The 18,780-nt window shown below is 38.5% G+C and overlaps 1 pseudogene; it reads left to right on the top strand.

Moving 5' to 3' along the window:
- LOC118650440 overlaps positions 1 to 14,546 on the top strand; it is a 32,727-nt pseudogene extending 18,181 nt beyond the window's left edge.
- Positions 14,547 to 18,780: the final 4,234 nt, after the last annotated feature.

The raw sequence follows: 18,780 nt of genomic DNA, 5'->3' as shown, positions 1-18,780 counted from the left end.
TTTGTTGTTCATAATTTGTATTTTTACCTTTTTCTTCTTCCTCTTCTTAAAGGATACCTTTCAGCATTTCATATAATCCTGGTTTGGTGGTGATGAACTCCTTTAGCTTTTCCTTATCTGTGAAGCTCTTTATCTGACCTTCAGTTCTGAATGATAGCTTTGCTGGATAAAGTAATCTTGGTTGTAGGTTCTTGGTATCCATCACTTTGAATATTTCTTGCCATTCCCTTCTGGCCTGCAAAGTTTCTGTTGAGAAATCAGCTGACAGTCGTATGGGTATTCCCTTGTAGATAACTGAGTTTCTTTCTCTTGCTGCTTTTAGGATTTTCTCTTTGTCTTTTGCTCTTGGCATTTTAATTATGATGTGTCTTGGTGTGGTCCTCTTTGGATTCCTTTTGTTTGGGGTTCTCTGCGCTTCCTGGACCTGTAAGTCTATTTCTTTCACCAGGTAGGGGAAGTTTTCTGTCATTATTTCTTCAAATAGGTTTTCAATATCTTGCTCTCTCTCATCTTCTGGCACCCCTATAATTCTGATGTTGGTACGCTTGAAGCTGTCCCAGAGGCTCCTTACACTATCTTCCTATTTTCGGATTCTTTTTTCATTTTGCTTTTCCGGTTGGGTGTTTTTTGCTTCTTCGCATTTCAAATCTTTGACTTGATTCTTGCGCTCCTCTGGTCTCCTGTTGGGAGTCTGTATAGTATTCTTTATTTCAGTCTGTGTATGCTTAATTTCTAGTTGGTTCTTTATCATAACATCGAGGGTCTCATTAGATTTCTTGTAGATCTCATTAAGTTTATCGGCAGCTTCTAGACAGTTCTTGAGAGACCTTAAAAGTGTGGTTCTGAACTCTATATCTTCCATTGACAATTTTGTCCTGTTTCTTTGTCTCCCCATTTTTTTTTATGCTTTCTTGGTGCACCCCCTAGTGGTCTTTGTGCGCAGTCTTGTTGTAGTTAAGCCTTGATTGTTATAGTTAATACTGGGGGGATTTGACCTCCAGGCCAACTGGCTATGAGAGTCAGCTGTGTCTGCAGTGGGAAAACTTCTGTCCTCTGGGGAGGTGCTAATCTAGCCTTTTCCTGAGGCTATCTGGCAAATGGCTCTGTGCAGGGCTTGGGCGGCGCGGGTCGCATGGGATCAACAGGGCGGGCGGAGTGAGCAGTTATGGCTGCTCTCAGTTCCGTCCCTAGGTGCTCTGCCTCACAGAGTCCCAGCAACCGCTGCAAACCTCGGAGAGAAAGCTGCCTTCGAGTTCCGACTGAAGCCAGACAGTCCCGCTTCTCCTGTTTGAGTCTGGGTCCCTAGAGACTCGCCCGGATCTGGAACTCAGAGCCTGAGACTCCCTCCCGATTGAAAACAACAACCGCGCCCTCCACCGCCAGCCCACTCCGCACGCGCACTCCGCACGTGAGTATTTCACTTCAGCACTGCGCCTCCTCTGAGTCTGGGTATGATATTCTCTTTCCTTCTAGTTGCAGAATTTTCACTCAGCCAGCCTTCCTGTGGTTCTGGATGATGTTTGTTCCGTCTTTTAGGTGTACCCTTGAATTGGTTGTTTGAGGCAGCAATCTCCGGCATTAACCTATGCCGCCATCTTGGTTTTTTCTCCAATTTTTTACTTTAACAAAAACATTTGGAGGTAACACTGGCAGCTTGGCCTCTTGTGTTAAAAGTGTTTTTAAGTAGATTATTTTAAATAAATATTAGTTGAATAAATACCTAAGCATTTACTATCATATATGTTACAATATTTTAAAATGTTTTATTAAAATTGATCACCTATTTTCTAAACACAGAATCAAATTAGAGTATCTATCAAAAGCCTGACAATATTTATTTTTTGTTCTTGTTGCCTAAGTTTTGAAATTTTGTTTCATCCAAAGGTTGAATATTCAAGTCTGTGTTTTTAATCTTTAAAAGTAAAAATAAGTGTTAGTCTCATGAGAAATTCATTTTCAATTATTTTTCTCAGGCACTAACAATAACAATAATGAAGGTGACAATGTCAACTCCTTTATTTTGCCCCTCTTTCTTTCTTTCTTTCTTTCTTTCTTTCTTTCTTTCTTTCTTTCAATATCTTTTATTGATTTTTTTTACAGAGAGGAAGGGAGAGGGATAGAGAGTTAGAAACATCGATGAGAGAGAAACACTGATCAGCTGCCTCATGCACACTCCCTACTGGGTATGTGGCCGCCATCAAGGTACATGCTCTTAACCAAAATCGAACCGGGGACCCTTTAGTCCGCAGGCCGACACTCTATCCACTGAGCCAAACTGGTTAGAGCCCCTCCTCCTTCTTTCTGTAAATATTTAAGGTTTACTGATTCAACAGTAAAAGTTTAAATGACTAAGGAAACAAAAATTATATTAGAAAGATATTTCAGTATTCATGCTGTGTTATAAATTTATATTTATGCATATTTTTAGTTTGCTTTTTTTGCTTTCTGAAAGAACCACATTAACAATGTTTGAATATAGAAGATAGTTTCTGCCACTTTGCCTTTTAAGCATATCTCATAGTGTTGCATTTGGTCATAATGTAGTCAGAAATCATTCACATAGTGTATGAATCAGATAAGGCCTCTGGCTTAACTATTGCATTTGACCCCTATGTGCAGAGAAGAGTATATGTAGCAAATGGTTTATGTTACAAAGACAGAGGTTATTCTGTATGCTGTGTTATTCCTGAAATATTTACTGGATTTGTTTCTTTCTGGGAATTCACAGCTACATTATTTGCCTATGGTGGAAAATAAAGGAGAAGATAACACTAGTTGAACAGAGCCTTGCATGCTTCAAATAAATTCTGTTTGTATTATTTAATAGGTCAATCAAGTTTAGTATTATAGAAAAATAAGTACTATTAAGAGATTTTTAACTATTGTCTGAAGATAGACAACAGTTCTATCCAAATAGAACTAAATCCATTTGAACTGCCATGTTTTTTGGTGAACATTTTCAATTCCGAGAGACTAATACTCAATTCATTCTTAAATAAACCAAGGAGTCTCATTTTTCTTTCAAGAGAAGTGTCAGCATTTTAAAAATTACAGATAATAGAAAAATATTGTTCATTCTGTTGACATAACTGGAGTAAATAATATTAATCCATAAGAATCAATTGGGATAACTTGCAATTATTAATTATCACACTATTAACTAATTTTAATATTTAGATGCATAAGTAAAAAATGCCATAAACTCTTCTTTGGTATTGCTTCCATTTATAGGGTTGTAAGCTTATAAAAACTGCTGAGAGAATAAAATATTTAATATTTCTAATAAAAGAAATGTATTTAACCCAGCCAGTGTGGCTCTAGGGTTGAGCGTCTACCTATGAGCCAGGATGTCACAGTTCAATACCCAGTCAGGGCATATGACTGGGGTGAGGGTTTGGTCCCCATGATTCTATCTCTCTCCCCTCTCCTTTCCTCTCTGAAATCAATCAAAAAATATTTTTAAAAAATGAAAATAAATTGAAAAAGAAATGTATTTTAAAGGACTTTTACTTTTCATCAAACATGTGGTTATCATTAATAATAATGGAAATGTGTTTTTAAGACTTACTGCAGAGTCCTTAAAATTCTCTTCATTTGGGGGCAGAAGTCCTAAAGTTTGTATTTTATCTGTAGTTATTCTTACAATGGTTTTCTATTGATGATACTTTTTGAGATTGCAAGTTAAAGGAAAGAAGAAATATATAAAACACTTTTCTATATATAAATTACATGCTCTTGTGAGATAAAATCTTAGTAAAAATTCAGTTGTGATTTTAAATAAAAACACTTGCAAGATTGGTAAGCAGGAGGAAATTCAAGGTGTCTTCAATGTTTTGAACAAATAGATGAGTAATGATGAATTACCAGTAATAACAGGAAGAGATGATCTTCTAACAATTTTCTGCTGTCTCCCAAGTAATAATTTTGTTTTATTGTGTGTGTTGCTCAGTTTTTATATCATGTTAAGTGGATATCATTTCTCTTTCAGAAACATTAAATGGTTTCAGAGTGGAATAAATGGCTAGTTTTCATTGAGTTTTCATATTGCCCTTGACCATAGCAGGAGGTAGAGCTGAAGTCATACACAAACTAGAATGGGTTAAATATTGAATTTAAATAAAATTACAATCCCTATTAATATATTTGCAAAATATAAATATTTCATTCCATCCACACCTTTAGAGTATGTTTTCAATTTTCACTAAACTTGTTTCTCAATTTCTTTCAAAATGAAATGATACTTGTCTTCAAAAAGGAAAGAGACCCAAATCTCTGCTCTCCATCTCACTGCCTCTTTATGCAACCATGCTTACAGGGGGCTTTTAGTGCTTTAAATATAACTATATCACTTTGGTTTGCAAAAGAAGTTTATTAAGGATGGCACAGTGCATGCTTCAGGCCTATAAGCTCATAGTATGTGAACATTTTCTATTTTTAATGTATAACAAATGCTTTTAAGTATGGGATGGAGTAAATATATTTTCTAACACTGAATATTAACCTTGGAATTTAGTCTACTTTAATCTAATATTGCTTTATTTTTATCTTCAGACCTACATATTTTACTTTTTAATTTGTCTTAAATTCATTTGAATTCAAATAGTTCCATGATACTGGAATTGTATGGAAGGTATGCTAGAAACTTATAATCTAAATAAGCAGGTTAAGCAGGTTAATTGGGTTTGCACTTTCCAATTACATTCCTGCTTATTTTAATGAATATGGTTAAAGTATATTGATATTATATTAACATCTGCTATATAATTTTCTTTCATTCATGTGCAATTTATAATGTTTGCCCTTTACTTTGGAGAAGCCACTCTTCAAGTCAAATACATTTCACAACTATGGATGCCTTTTTTTTTTTTTTTCTTTACGCCTCTTTTAAAATGTGTCTCAGATCTAATTAAATGTCTTAGAAAGTTGTGTTCTCTGTTTAAACACAATTGACTGCATAAACAGTGCTACCCAGTGATTTATTGGCCAAAATTTCCCCAGTTTCCTGTTATCTCTTACTGATCCTGAGGAACTTCAAGACAATAAGTATAGAACCAATAATGGATGTCCCACTTAATGTAAAAAAAATTAAAAAAAAAAATTATTCAGTATCTCTAACAGCTTATTTTTTTAATTTTTCATATCAAAATGATCTAAATTATACAATTGATACTATTGTCCTATGTCATAGATGAACTCTTCATAGTAGGCAATTTAGTAGGTGTGCATTTGTTTATGTTTTGATAAATATTTTATTAAAGTGCATAAGAGAAATGTCTAAGCATCTTTCCCTCACTTCCATTATTCTCACCACAGTTTTTCATACATAGGCCGTTCAAATTTATTTGATGCTAGCTCCTCACATTTAATTAATATTATTGATGATCACTAAGAAAGGTCTCACACACACACACACACACACACACACACACACACACACACACCCCAAACATAATGTTGAAGTCCAGTATTAGAGTAACAAATTGCACCCAAACACAGTACTATGTAGTTGTTAAGAATATACACTTACCCCTAACCAGTTTGGCTCAGTGGATAGACTCAGCAGTGATGGCGAACTTTTTGAGCTTGGCGTGTCAGCATTTTGAAAAACCCTAACTTAACTCTGGTGCTTTGTCACATATAGAAATTTTTTGATATTTGCAACCATAGTAAAACAAAGACTTATATTTTTGATATTTATTTTATACTAGAGGCCTGGTGCACAAAAATTTGTGCACTCGGTGCCCTCTCGCAGTCTGGGACCCCTCAGGGGATGACCACCTGCTGGCTTAGGCCCGCTGCCCAAGGGATTGGGCCTAAGATGGCAATCAGACATCCCTCTGGCAGCCCGGCAGCCCTCGGGGGATGTCCACTTGCCAGCGGGGAGCAGGTCTAAACTGCAGTCAGACATCCTTAGCTCTGCTGAGGAGGCAGGAGAGGCTCCCACCACCACCACTATACTGGCCGCCATCAGCCTGGCTTGTGGCTGAGCAGAGCTCCTCCCATGTGAGAGCACCCTGACCACCAGAGGGCAGCTTCTGCATTGAGCATCTGCCCCCTGGTGGTCAGTGTGGGTCATAGTGATCAGTCATTCCCAGTCCTTCTGCTGTTAGGGTCAGCTTGCATATTACCCACTTACTATATAGGATAGAGGCCTGGTGTATGGGTAGGGGCTGGCTGGTTTGCCTGAAGGGTGTCCCAGATCAGGGTGGGGGTCCTTCTTGGGTACCTGGCCAGCCTGGCTGAGGGGCTGATGGCTGTTTGCAGCTGGTCACACCCTATCAGGGTGGGGGTCCCCACTGGGGTGCCTGGCCAGTCTGGGTGAAGGGCTGAGGGCTGTTTTCAGGCTGGTGGGTGACTGAAGCTCCCAGCCTCTCCTTTTTTCTTTTTTTTTTTTATTCTGGGATTTATTTACCTTCTATGGCTGTCACTGGAGCTGAGAGCCGGCTCTAGCTCTGAGGCTGTTGCCAGCTGAAAGCAGGTATCTGGGTTTGTTTAGATTCTATAATTGAAACTTTGTTGCCATCACTGGCCGCTCTAAGCTCTGAGGCCACACTGGCTGAAAGCAGGTACCTGGGGTTTGTTTAGGTTCTATAATTGCAACATTGCTGCATCCGGAGCTCAGAGCTGGGCTGGAGCAGGCGGGGAACCTTGGCTTCCTCCTTCACTGGAGCAAGCAAGCCTCATGTTCGCTTCAGCTGCCTGGCTGCCAGCCGCCATCTTGGCTGGCAGTTAATTTGCATATCTCACTGATTAGTCAATGGGAAAGGTAGCGAAGTTATGGTTAATTACCATGTTTCTCTATTATTAGATAGGATATTTCAATGCCATTTAACAAAGAAAAATCAACCAAAAAAATAAGTTCGCGTGTCACCTCTGACATGCTTGTCATAGGTTCACCATCACTGGGATAGAGCATCAGCCTGCGGACTGAAAGGTCCCAGACTCGATTCCAGTCAAGGGCATGTACATTGGTTGCAGGCATATCCCCAGTAAGAGGTGTGTAGGAGGCAGCTGATTGATGTTTCTAACTCTCTATCCCTCTCCCTTCCTCTCTGTAAAAAAATTAATAAAATATATTTTTTTAAAAGAAAAAGAATATACACTTAGTAACTAAGTGTAGCAGTTCAAAATCCTGACTCTTCTTTATAGCTATGGGATTTTAGGCCATTTACTTAACCACACTGTGTCTTAATTTCCTCTTTAAGAATATCATAAGAATATTACCTATACTTTGGATATTATGAGGACAGGATGAGCTATTATATGTTAAATGATCAGAAGAATGTCTGTGATTAAGTTCTACATAAGTGTGAACTTCTATCAAAACCACAGAACATTTGTAGTGAAAGGGTCAGTTATCTAATACTTTATATTATCTGGTAATTTTTTTCTTGGGAACACCATAAATTCTAGTTTTCTTGAGAAATTTTTAGTTTCTCCCTGTGATTTTCCTTTAATAATTTGTTCATATGGTAATAATGCAGGGCTGCTTTTTTTACTCTCAGAAATGCCAAAAGTCACCCTGTGGGAACTCAACTTCTTCTACATAGAACTTACTAATTTCCTATACTTCTCCAGTAAAGCTATCCTGACTTGCTATGCTACTCAAATTTTACATTTTGTGTTCTTAGCCTATAACATCGCTGACTACTTCATTTTTAAAGTCATTTCCTCTCTCAGATTCTGTGTCTTAACTATTTATTGGATGTTCAATCTCATTTTCTTAAGTATGATTCATTTTCTTCCTCATCAAGTGTATGTTTTCATTAGTACTAGATTTTCTCTAAGGTTCCATTTTCTTTACATCCTGTGTCTTGTCCCCAGGCAACTTTATATTAAAGGAGCTATCTGGACTAAGTGAAAAGCCAGTCACTGATGGACTACATGATATTCCACTTTTATAAGACATCTAAAAATAGCTGAAATCAAAGAACATAATAGTGGTTGTGGGTAAATGGGGGTGGGGAAATGGAGAGTCTTTCAATGGGTATTAAGTTTCTGTTATGCTAGATGAATAAATTATAGACATCTGCTGAACATAAATAAGTGCCTATAGTGAACAATACAGCATTGTGCACATCAGAATATGCTGAGGATAGATCTCATGTTAAGAGCTATAAAAAAGCAACCCCGCTGCCCCCCCCCCCAAAAAAAAACAACAACAAACTAAAAAGGTAAAACAACAACAAAAAAAGCAAAAACAAAGAGTCATAAGAAAATTCTGGTTGGTATTGGATATGTCTACTATTTTGCTTGTGGTAAGGGTATTATGGGTGTTTGTAAATTTCCAAATCAATTAAATAAGTGTAGTTTTTTGTATATCAATTGTGTCTCTACTAGAGTCCTGGCGCATGAAATTCATGCATGGGGGGAGATCCCCTCAGCCCAGGTTGCACCCTCTTCAATCTTGGACCCCTCGGAAGATGTCCGACCATCAGTTTAGGCCCGGGCCTAAACCGGCGGTTGGACATCCCCCTCACAATCTAGGACCACTGGCTCCTAACTGCTCACCTGCCTGCCTGCCTGATTGTCCCAAACTGCTCCCCCTGCCAGCCTGATCACCCCTAACTGCCTCTGCCAGCTGAACTGATCACCCTTAACTGCCCCCACTGCCAGCCTGGTCGCCCCCAACTGCCCCTTCTGCCAGGCTGGTTGTCCCTAACTGCTCCTTCCAGCCAGCAAGGTAGCCTCTTACTGCCCCCTCTGCTGACCTAGTTGCCCCTAACTGCCCCCTCACCAGCCTGGTCACTCCTTACTGCCCCCCTGCCAGCCTGGTTGCCACCAACTGCATCCCCTGCTGGCCTGGTTGCCCCAACTGCCACCCCTGCCAGCTTGGACACCCCTCACAGCTCCCCCTGCTGGCCTAGTCACTCCAACTGCACCCCTTGCTGGCCTGGTCTTCCCGCACTGGCCCCCTCTGCCAGCCTGGTTGCCCCTCACTAACCCCCCTGCAGGCCTGGTCGCCCCATGCAGCCTGTTGGGTCGTCTGTTCAGTTGTTTTGGATGTGACGGCCCCTGTTTTTAAAACTGTTTTTAAAAAGGGCCTGGCATATAGGAAGTGCTATATAAGCATTTGTTCATATCATTGTTTATTATTTGTATTTTTCTGATGATTATCTGCATACTTTTTGGGATTTTTGCCTAATTGACCTTAATAATTTTATCTTCAATTTGTATGAGTAATTTATATATTAAAGATATTAACTTTCATAAAACATATTAGGATAATAGAATTTTAAACTACTATCCCCAGTACAGTCTTTTTTAAAGCTTAAAACCCAGATATACTACAGCTCATTTGAATATACCACAGATATCACAACTATAATTTGTTGATAATTTAGTGTTTTTATTTACCTGCTTCATATATATCTCTTCTATGTTAACTAAAACAATGTTTCATATTTTTATTCTACCTAATGCCCTTAGCCATGACTATGTAAAACATTTTAAATCCACCTTTTATCTTATTTAAACAAAATATGAAATTATTTCTCTCTCTTTCTCTCTCTCTCTCTCTCTCTCTCTCTCTCTCTCTCTCTATATATATATATATATATGCATTCTTTGTCATTTTTAATACATTATTTGAATGTATATTCTATCTGAAATTAACATTACCTCTTATTACCTAGTCTCTCAGTTTCTATTATTGCCCTTACATGGCGCATACTTTGCTGCATGATTTATCTTTCCAAATGACAATTTATTAATATTATTCTTCTGTTCATTTTACTAATTTCCATTATTTTTAGAATCTAATAAAAATGACCTAACTGGATTGAAAGGCCTTCTGCTCATCCTCTCAGTTTACCTGTAACCCACCTCTTTATAAAAGTAGTGTGTTGCAACTGTGTGACCAATTTTGTTTATTATTAACTAGAGTTCCAGTGCACAAAAATTTGTGCACTCAGGTTGGGGGGAGTCCCTCAGCTCGGCCTGTGCCCTCTCGCAGTCTGGGACCTTTCGGGGGATGTCCACCTGCTGGCTTGGGCCCGCTCCCCAGGGGATCAGGCTTAAACTGGCAGTCAGACATCCCTCTGGCAGCCCGGGAGCCCTCAGAAGTTGTCCACTTGCCAGCTGGGAGCAGGCCTAAGCTGCAGTCGGACATCCTGAGCGCTGCTGAGGAGGTTCCCACCACCACTGCTGTGTTTGCAGCTGTTAGCCTGGCTTGGGGTTAAGCAGAGCTCCTGCTGTGGGAGTGCACTGACCACCAGGGGGCATCTCCTGCATTGAGCATCTGCCACCTGGTGGTCAGTGTGTGTCATAGTGACCAGTCATTCCCAGTCATTCTGCTGTTAGGGTCAATTTGCATATTACCCTTTTATTATATAGGACAGAGGCCTGGTGCACGGGTCGGGGCTGGCTGGTTTGCCCTGAAGTGTGTCCTGGATCAGGGTAGGGGTCCCGCTGGGGTGCTTGGCCAGCCTAGGTGAGAGGCTGATGGCGGTTTGCAGGCTTGGCAAGCCCCCCAGTGGGGACCCTCACCCCATGGGGGTGTGGCCAGCCTGGGTGAGGGGCTGATGGTTGTTTGCATGCTGGTCACACCCCCTTCAGGGTGGGGGTCCCCACTGGGGTACCTGACCAGCCTGGGTGAGGGGCTGATGGCCGTTTTCATGTTGGCCACGTCTGCGGGCTGGAAGCAGGTATCTGGAATTTATTTATCTTTAATAATTGAAACTTTGTAGCCTTGAATGGAGCTCAGGGCCAGCCAGGGCAGGCGGGAAGCTTGGCTTCCTCCATCGCCAGGGGCAACCCAAGCCTCCTGCTCACTCCAGCTCTGTGGCCGGCACAATCTTTGCGAAGGAGTGAGGGAGTGAGGGAGTGATGGTTAATTTGCATATTACTCTTTTATTAGATAGGATTGCTCTGATGCAAGGCTGAAATTGTACTAGTATTTAGCACAAATGAAATATTTTCTCTTGTATTCCAAATTTACATTTTAGTCTTACATCAAAATTTAATGGTCTATCCCATTAACCAATGTAACTCCAATACATTTAATTTAAAAAAAATGGTCTACCTTTTTTCAAAGCTATCTCTCCCTCATAATTTTTCTTTACATACATGTGTGCATTTTTCATATTGTGACATTCTGAACTTCGTGACCCATATGAGCTTTACTACTCCTTTCCAGTACAATTTAGAAGGACAAAAATGTATGGGACTAAGAATAATTGTATCAATATGATTAGAAGTGATTCTTAGAAGCCTTTATTTTACATTCTTTAATTCCCTGTACAAATAATTGTAGAGTTTCTAACATTAGTCTTCAGGTTATTGTATCAATTCAATTCTTCAAAAGGATAGCACAGCAGGACAGCTTAACTTAAATATGTAATTTTTAGAGAAGGTACTTTTCATAAAAAGTACTGAAAATATTTCTCATATATCATCAACAGATTGCTTTTGTTGATTCACTGCAGCCATATCTAATAAAGTGCACAAGTATTTGTCAAACATCACTTAATTTGAAGTGCACATCCTGAAAACTTAATTTCTTCAAGAGTTTCTCATTTATAAATTCCCTCAGGTGTTAAATAAACAACAGAACAATATAAATGATCAGCAACGAGTCTTCACATCACTCACCAATACTCAAAAGATAGATTTTGTTATAGGATTATGTGCTATTTTCTTCTAAAATTAGTGAATTCATTGACCTGCCTGAGTGTATCAGTTGGTTGGAGCGTTATCAGGTACACCAAAAAAATTTCTGGTTCAGTTCCCAGTCAAGACACATAACTAGGTTGAGGGTTCCATCCCCAGCTGGCAGGGCATGTACGGAAGGCCACCAATAGATGTTTCATGTTTCTCTCTTACATAGATGTCTCTCTCTCTCTCTCTCTCTCTCTCTCTCTCTCTCTGAAATCAATAAGCATATCCTCTGGTGAGGATTAAAATATAAATAAATAACTAAATAAATAGATAGATAGATAAAGTTAGTAAACTCATATAACTTTTTCACATTATAAAGGTCTTTGTATCTCATAGAAATATTATTTTAGATAAATCTATTTTCCTCCAAAAAAATGAAATCACATCTCACTATAAAAAATCTCCATGACCTAAATTATTTTAAATTATTTTGCTTCTTCAATGCAATAGAACCTAAGCCAATTACAGAAAATGCCAGCATCAATCCATAACTTATGGGAAAAATATATTACATAGGTCCACTTTACACATCAACAAAATTATACTGAAATCACTGAGACCGGTTTGGCTCAGTGGATAGAGCGTCAGCCTGCGGACTGCGAGGTCCCGGGTTCGATTCCGGTCAGGGGCATGTACCTGGGTTGCGGGCACATCCCCGGTGGGGGATGTGCAGGAGGCAGCTGATCAATGTTTCTCTCTCATCGATGTTTCTAACTCTCTCTATCTCTCTCCCTTCCTCTCTGTGAAAAATCAATAAAATATAATTTAAAAAAAAATTATACTGAAATATTTAATTATTCTGTGATTATTATGTCATGATTTTGAAAAATTGCTCAATTTTATTATATTTAGCTATGTACATATGTGCTATCAGAAAAGATTCTTATACATGGACATGATTATTGAATACAGAGAAGAAATGAAGAAAAGAAAGAAAGAGAGAGAAAGAAAGAAGAAAGAAAGAGAGAGAGAAAGAAGAAAGAAAGAAAGAAAGAAAGAAAGAAAGAAAGAAAGAAAGAAAGAAAGAAAGAAAGAAAGAAAGAAAGAAAGGAGAAAGAAAGGAAGAAACGGAGAAGGAAGGAAGGAAGGAAGGAAGGAAGGAAGGAAGGAAGGAAGGAAGGAAGGAAGGAAGGAAGAAAGGAAGGAAGGAAGGAAAGGAGGGAAGGAGGGAGGGAGGGAGGGAGGGAGGAAAGATAGAAAGAATAAAGGAGCCCTAGCTGGTTTGGCTCAGTGGATAGAGCGTTGGCCTGCAGACTGAAGGGTCCGAGGTTCGATTCCAGTCAAGGGCATATACCTCGGTTGCAGGATCCTCCCTGCCGGGGTCCTGGTTGGGGCATGTGTAGGAGGCCACCAATTGATGTATTTCTCTCACATCAATATTTCTCTCAGTCCTTCCCTCTCTCTTCCACTCTAAAATTCAATGGAAAAATATCCTTGAGAAAGGGTTAAAAAAAATAAGAATAAAGGAAGGAAGGAAGGAAATATTGAAAGAAGGAAGGTTAAGTGTAGCAGAAATAACACACTCTAAGCAATACTACTTGGATATTGACTCTTAGAAATGCTTCTGGACAAAAATGTCATAGAATTCTAGCTATTTTCACAAAAGATTGATATGTTTGTACTTCCTTCACTTAAAGAATAATCTAACATAAACAATGCCAATGATAAAAATAAATATAAAAATAAATAAAATGAATAATGTACTTACTTAAAAACCAAATTTTGGAGAAATACTTAACTTCACATGATAATTGTGTGAGAAAATTCTAGTAATTCTAATTGTATAACTCATTTTTTATAAGAATATATATACATATAGACTATATCTTATTGTGGATGAGTATGTATATTGCATATATAGGGTTATTATTATTATTTAATATACTTTTATTGATTTCAGAGAGAAAGGGAGATGGAGAGGAAGATAGAAACATCAATGATGAGAGAGAATAATTGATCAGCTGCATCCTGCATGTCCCCCACTGGGGATCCAGCGGGCAACCTGGGCATGTGCTCCGACCAGCAATGGAACTCTGTTGTCCTGGCTCATAGTTTGACACTGAACAACTGAACCACACAGGCTGGGATATTTTTTTTTTTTCTGTAATTTTTTTTTTATACTAGTCACTTCTCTAGTATGGCATTTTATGTATCCTGCTTTTGTTTTTAATTTTTAGTAAAATCCTGAACATTGTTTAGGTATAATGCAAAGTATTTTACTATGTAGAGGGCCTTATTTAATGCAAATTAGTAAGTCAAATTTGAAGAATAGCCATTGAGCAAAAACAAGTCACAACTCTTTTCCGTCAAAAAATGATAGTGGCCATTTCGTGGACGCCAGGGAGGTGAGGGGACCTGTGCAGCCGGAGGTGGGTGTGTGTGTGGACATCAGCTTCAGCATCCCTAACTCAAGATCTCGAAGTGCATTGTGATTCCTGTCCGTTGGATTGTAAGGTTTATGTAGGCAATCTTGGAAACAACGGTAACAAGACTGAACTGGAACGAGCCTTTGGCTATTATGGACTACTCCAAAGTGTAGGGGTTGCTAGAAACCCTCCGGGCTTTGTTTTTGTTGAATTTGAAGATCCCCGAGATGCAGCTGAGAGCTACCGTGGATGGGAGGACACTATGTGGCTGCCGAGTAAGAGTGGAACTGTCAGATGGCGAAAGGAGAAGTCGAAATCAAGGCCCACCCGCCTCTTGGGAGAGGGAGAAGCTTCCAAGACGGAGAAGCTTCTCCCGTAGCGGAGCAGGTCCCTTTCTAGAGTTAGAAGAGAGATCATAAGCCGTCCTGATCCTTCTCTAGGTCTCATAGCCAATCTAGGTCAAATGAAAGGAAAGAGACCAGTTTGCAAGACGAATGGTGTACAGGAAACAACTCCATTTGAAAGGATGCACAGAAAATTCAAGTTTTGTTTGAGACTTCATAAGCTTGGTGCATTTTTAAGATGTTTTAGCTGTTCACATTTGCCTTGGAACAGTGACACATAAAGATATAATTCTCTATGGTTTGAAATGGATCATAGGAGGCATGTAATATCAAGAATTGTTACTTTATAATGTTCCCTTAAGCAAAATTGGATTTGCTTTGAACTTCAGTCTTGCATAGACTGATAATGAACTTCTTAACTTCTGTCCAGTTAAAGTGTGATATTGAATATTGTGGAAACAAAACTGGCAAAATTGAAGCCTTTCCATAGCTGGGATGGAATATGGAGCTGTAGCTGAACAAGCAGTCTTCTAAAGCTGCTATGAACTCAAGCCAGCAGCTAAAAATTAAAGCTGGGCCCTTAAACTAGATTAGGGTTTTAAAAAAAATCCAGCCAGCCTTTACACTGAACTGATATTGCCCACTTAGTATAACATCTAAGAAGTTTTAAGAAAGTCAGTTTACTTTCTTTGCTTTAGGTCATAAATTTCTTGTGATTGCTATATGTGAATACACAGCTCTTTGTAACATTCTTCACTTGGAAGATTGAGACTCTTCAAGATACCAGTGTCCTGCCAGTTTAAGGGTACATTGTAGAGCTGAACTTTGAGTTACTGTCCAATTTTTTAAATATATTTTATTGATTTTTTGTAGAGAGGAAGGAAGAGGGATAGAGTTAGAAATATTGATGAGAGAAACATCGACAGCTGCCTCCTGCACAGCCCCTACTGGGGATGTGCCCACAACCAAGGTACATGCCCTTGACCAGAATCAAACCTGGGACCCTTCAGTCCACAGGCCGACGCTCTCTTCATTGAGCCAAACCTGTTAGGGCCAAATTTTTTTTCCATGCTGTCATTTGTAATATGTTTTGTAAGAATCTCTGGAATTAAAGTTTTGGTTACAAATTGTTAAAAAAAAAAAATGACGGGTGTACTGGTATTTCCCCTTTACTTATATGACTGTATTATAGATGCTCAAGGTATATGTGTTTTAAATAATGTAATGCCATTTTTACAAATAATATATTTCACAATAGCTAACAATGAATTCAAGAACTAAAACTATAAAAATAAACAACATAGCTTTATTATCCTGCTGTTTCCTGGTCACCATCATGGAATGTGGGCATCAAAACCAAGTATAATTGACATGAAAGGTTCTTGTACTCATCGTATTCAGCAGTCTCTATAATAACCTGACTAATCTTGTTTGTAAGTCTTCAAAAGTATTAAAAATTCTTTCTTCTATGAACCAGAAATTATGATGTTATCACCAATTTAAGCATTTTTGGATCTTATCATTGATCTCTTATTACTCTAGGACTTTTATTTAACTCACAAATTGGCTTTGCTCCCTGTGACTCACGGTTTATTTTCCTATTATCTTATGGTTTAAGTTCTAAACCCAACATTATAACAAATGTTATTATGAGCCCTGCAGCACTAAAGATCAATTATCATGTTTTAACTGTTATTATTGGACTAATTTCAGCTGTCCTCTGGGTACAAACAAATTAAGATTTTAAAATATGCTACTTTCTTTCAATAGCAGATGTTTTGAGGCTGCCAGCTGTATAGTAGTTGCTCTACTGAAAGTAGTATGCAAAATAAATATAATATATATTTATTATAGTGCTTTTCCTATTGTTAAGTTGTTGCAATAAAAAAAATAGAGTTAATCCTGTCAGGTTTGACTCAATGGATAGAGCGTCAGCCTGTGGATTGAGGGTCCTGGGTTCGATTCTGGTCAAGGGCATATGCCTGGGTTGTGGGCTCAATTCCCAGTAGGGGGCATACAGGAGGCAGCCAATCAATGATCTCTCTCAACATTGATGTTTCAATCTCTCCCTCTCCCTTCCTCTCTCTGAAATCATAAAAATACTTTTAAAAAGATAGAGTTGAGTGGAGCGGGGAGGGGCGCAGAAGAAAAATATTTTAAAAATTTTAAAAATAGAGTTAATTTAATAAAGAACTATGAACATGAAAAACATCAGCTGATGGCATAAGGGTTATAAAACAATTATACTGAGAATGGTAAATTTGGGAGTGGAATATGGATAGATAGATAGAATAGATGATAGATGGAGATGAATGAGATGCACATACATATAAATACATATAGTAGTTTTCTGATAAGAAAAATAATTAGGATCATAATGATATAAAAGGTGACTGATGCTACTTAATTTAAACAGAGCGTGTGTCATCAGAATGTAAAATAGAATCACAGTAGCAGAAATGGGAAAATATGACCTAATATAGAAATAAAACTGTGAGGTTTTTTTGTTATTTTATATTTTATTGATTTTTTACAGAGAGGAAGGGAGAGAGATAGAGAGTCAGAAACATCGATGAGAGAGAACCATCGATCAGTCGCCTCCTGCACATCCCCCACCGGAGATGTTCACACAACCCAGGTACATGCCCTTGACCTGAATCGAACCTGGGACCTTTCAGTCCGCAGGCCGATGCTCTATCCACTGAGCCAAACCGGTTTCAGCAAAAACTGTGAGTTTTGAAAACACTCATAGAGTTTAAGGGCAATATACAGGAAAAGCTAGGGATAGATTATTTGTTGTGCTATAAAAGTGATATATTTTAAGATTAATTCAGTTCTTATTTAATTAATAGTGCATTTGCCCAAAAATATGTCATTTATCAAATATTTATCAAGAACCAGCTGCCGTTGTGTTATCCTGCATCTACAAGCTTTCAGGAATCTGGAAAAGAGGCTGTGCACAAATGGATTAAAGAGACTCGACAAGAAATATGAATTTGGAAGGCATTTTGGAGGGCCAGAAAGAAACTTAGCTGTAGTGGCTAAGCTCCTCCAATCTCCACACCCAGGGCTTTTTATTCACACATTTTGCCCTCTAGCAAAGCACATATACATATCAAAGGTAAGGCCTTGTAAACAATAAAAAGATTATCAGGTTGGGGGAACTGCCTTCAGCTTTGCAGCAGCAGGTAATAACATGCAGATTTGCAGCCCTGCTGAAGGTGTCCATCAACATTTTGATGGACCTCCTGCACTTATTATGCTAACTACTGTTCCTAGCCTCCAGCATATCCCCCTTCTTGTTTTAATAAATTTAACAAGAATGTATGCCATTTGCAGAACTCAGGTCCTTTTAAGATTTTTAAATTCAATGGAAAGGATAGAGTTCTATCAGGTCCCTTTAAATTGTTGCCAAGCATCAAAGGAACCAGTCTGCAGTAAGCTCCTTTCTGGGCCAACAGTTCTTTGAGTCCTTCCTAATCACTGTCCAAAAGTTTTTTATGGGTACATGACAGCAATGACATTCCAGTTCTGGATGGTGGACAAACGGTGAGCAAATGCAGGTCCAACCTTCTTTGGCTTTGTCCTGGGCAACCTGCAGCGACACACAGCTGCTGACTGTTAGCATGGCAAGGAGTCTTCACCATCCCCATCTTTGGACTGTTTCTTCTCTCTCATCAGCGTGCTGCTTGGGGCCACCACTATCTGTGGCTGGAGTAGTCTGGTTAGTTCCTCTCCCAGATCTGTTGTTGCAGGAATTGACATGGGCTTGGAGGAGTTTTTTGGAAATATATAAGCATCTCAACGAAAGGTTAATAAAGGAATCCTTTCTATAAACTAGACTTGGTATTCTTTCATTCTTGCCCAAACTATTTTCCTTTGGCTTATTCTAACACCTGTGTGTTTTGCCATCAGCATTACAAGTGAAAAATAATTTTAATGTAAAAAATTTAAGTAATTAAGGCTTGATGTGATGTACTTTACTTACAGGATATTACTCCACCACCTCCCCCCCGCCCCTTTTTGATTTAAATAATATTAAGAGGCTTTTGGAAATCCTGTAATGCAGTCTTGATAGCTTTTTTAAAAAATTTTAGATGCTCTTTTTTTTTTGATGGCTTTTAATTTCAATTTTTTGCACAGAAATATGACTGGTCTGGATTCATTGCATGTTAAGCAGTTTTTATGATGAGATGAACCATCAGTAAAAAAAATTAGTTAATGCTCCCGGAATAGTTTTCTGCCTAGTACAACTAGGTTCTCCTGAATATTATTTTAATTTGCCAATTTAAATTAGTCTGAAATAAGGCTTATTTTCTAACTTTATTTGTTCTTGACTGTGGATAGTAAATGACACTAATTGAATTTCTACTATTAGTCTTTGAGCATAATGACAAAAGTTTTGTTTAAGG

Source organism: Myotis myotis, unplaced genomic scaffold (genome assembly GCF_014108235.1).
Source record: "Myotis myotis isolate mMyoMyo1 unplaced genomic scaffold, mMyoMyo1.p scaffold_m19_p_3, whole genome shotgun sequence".
Classification (NCBI taxonomy): domain Eukaryota; kingdom Metazoa; phylum Chordata; class Mammalia; order Chiroptera; family Vespertilionidae; genus Myotis; species Myotis myotis.
This window is presented reverse-complemented; position numbering and strand designations above follow the sequence as displayed.